Source organism: Pinus tabuliformis, chromosome 7, assembly GCF_031772625.1.
Source record: "Pinus tabuliformis cultivar Carrire ecotype Pingquan chromosome 7, CPIR1, whole genome shotgun sequence".
NCBI classification, from domain to species: Eukaryota; Viridiplantae; Streptophyta; class Pinopsida; order Pinales; family Pinaceae; genus Pinus; species Pinus tabuliformis.
The window spans coordinates 669205703-669208423 of record NC_142293.1 but is presented as its reverse complement, the minus strand read 5'-3'; the positions used below and the strand labels follow the sequence as shown (position 1 = coordinate 669208423).

General features: G+C 33.0%; 1 non-coding gene across 1 annotated transcript; it reads right to left on the bottom strand.

Moving 5' to 3' along the window:
* Positions 1-1911: 1911 nt before the first annotated feature.
* Positions 1912-2010, bottom strand: LOC149249231 (U6 spliceosomal RNA). The gene has a single exon (XR_016267715.1). It is a non-coding gene; the product is annotated as a U6 spliceosomal RNA (small nuclear RNA).
* Between the last annotated feature and the right edge of the window lie 711 nt (positions 2011-2721).

Below are 2721 nucleotides of genomic sequence, written 5' to 3'. Positions count from 1 at the left end.
GTTACCTGCAAACAAGTGACAACAACGTCATAACTCAATTCGAGTCCAAACCTGCTATTAAACAAAGTCTCAAGGGATGTCGAGAAGGTAGGGTTCATATCTGAGACTAGATAACTCCAGTATACGACAACCCACCTTCTGTTCTTGTAAGAAGAATTAGTTAGCGAAACAGGAAATAAGAATCTGCAAGAAAATGATGGAAGAAAGTTAAGGAAGACTTAAAAAGGAAATAGCATGCTCACCTTCCAGAAGCCAACTTGGGTTTTGGCTACCTTCCATGGAATCAGAAAGCCATTGAGCCATCCCTAGACGATGGGAGCAACCAGTGAGACACCGAACCAAATGAAATACTGAAGGGAAATTCCAACCACAACAACTTAGAAAACTGGAACTGCATAGGGTCGAGGGGTTTAGGATACCTGCTGGTGAGGGCATGTCAGGACCCTCCTTACGCACAATAAAAATGGTCAGGAAACGACCTGAAGCTACCAAGGGCCAATGTCGTTGCAAACCAGCGATAATAAAAAACCACCGACAACAAATGAAACCACAGTTAGTCGGACGCAGAAGAATTGGTTAGATGGTGAAACACTAACCCCTCCCCACCATTGGATCGCCCTCCAAAAACCAACGGAAGTAGATCAGGCCATCTGTCGCAGGGGAACCCAACCCTTTGATGGACACATGCAGTGGGATTAGTCATGCTCATGCCGCTTGTAATAGAGTAGAAGTAACATTTAACCGAGGTCCGATCATGGACATAATACAATTCGGAAGCCATGTGAAGAGTAATTGTGACCCAGCGTGAACCTTATAAACTATATTGCATTAAATATAACCAATCAAAATAGATAAGTAATTAGGGTGCTATTAATGATGATTCAACCATTGCCATGTTTATATATATTTTTTTTATTTATATATTTATCTATGTAAATTGTTTGGTTGTAGTGTTACACCTATGCATGCCTCTCGGCCCAATAATGTGAAGTGATATGCTTAATCTAGTTGACTCGCATATTTAAAATAGGTTGGGATGGGAAAAATCATAGAACTGGGCATATATTATATTCAATTCTAATTAATTACTTTAGGCATTTTTAATAATTAAAAAATCTAAATATAAATATATATATGTTAAAATTTTGCTTTGTTTATTGAGTGGAGAGGTTTATTCTATGAGTATGATGTGTAAGGATATTTATATGTCATCAAAGTTGAAATTTTGTTTATGTAAGTTAAAATAAAACAAATTTAAAATTCTACAGATAAAAAAAATTAAATAACTATACAAAACATTTAAATAATGTTAGCTCATAAAAAAAAATTACACTAAGAGAAATTGGATCTCTTTATTCATATTGGATCAGTGATTTTAAGATACGTCTATACTAATCAATATTTATATTTCATAGCTATTCAAATGTAAATATTAGGTCAAGGATGAAAAACGTACCGTGGGGTGTTTCGAGGTGAGATTCTTCTTGATCAGATTGTCCGTACGTACAGGAAAATGGGCAGCAATTTGAGACCACCTGCCTCGTCAATACCATTCATACACCAAGTTAATGGACAAAAGAGCAGAGACTGATGTGAAACAAGTATACAAAGAATTAGGAAATGGATGAGATAAAGGGTGTGTAAAAGGGGAAAGAAAGAAACCTTTTACCCATAATGGACTGTAAGTGTATGATCAAATTCTCTTATGAGCGTGAAATTTCAGGGTGTTTAAGGCCAGGTCGTAAGTACTTAATCCATCTCAATCTGCAACACTTTCCACATCTTTGCAGACCTGTATAAGCATTCGAGCTAGTATAATAAAATACTCGCCCAACACTGATCGGTGGGAACGATGTCTATTACTTTTCACAAAAGCCTTTTATTTGAAAAGAAGATATAATAGAGAACAAAAAAAAATTGCACCATTTCTCGATTTGTGCGTTGCGCAGGAGCTATGCTAATTCACTGTTTCATTTCAATTTTATCAATTTTATCGCATGTCTCCAAAAAGATTTAAAAACCTTTTATTTATTTAGATTTAAATTCACGTAATTAAAATTATAAGCATCTAAATTCCAATAGATTTTGGAAGTTCAGAATATTAAATGGTGGATTTAAACTTCCTCCAAAAAGAGAATAGATTGAGTTTTAAATTTGGATTTTTATTTTACTTTATTATAATAATAATGGAATTATATCTTTGAAAATCCACATATTTAAAGATAAGTAATCCAGGGATTTGAAAATATTTATTTTTTGATATATTTGTTTATTAATAAAATTTAATAAATAAATTTAATTTAGTTTAAATTGGATTTAAATAGGTTAAAAGATAGTTTTTAACAGTAAACGATAATATCACTGATATGGCTATAAATTTAATTTTAATTATAAATTTAATTTTAATTTTCACATGGAATGTTTTTTTGGTTGATCAAAGGATTTTATTAAGTTTTCAAAAGAGATTACAATATGTTTGATTAAAATTTAGTGTTTATTTGGCCTATCAGATTTTTTTGTCAAAAGAACAATACAAACGCTGTTTACAACATGTCAAGAGATTCTTGAAATTGAAAACTGTAAAGACCAATATGACGAAAAGACTCGTAAGATTAAAACTCAACCCACAAACATCAATGAACAGAAGGATGATATGGACCATTACCCAGATGATATGGAAGCCCAAGTTCCCCATGAGCATGCATTTTGACATGTGTTAGG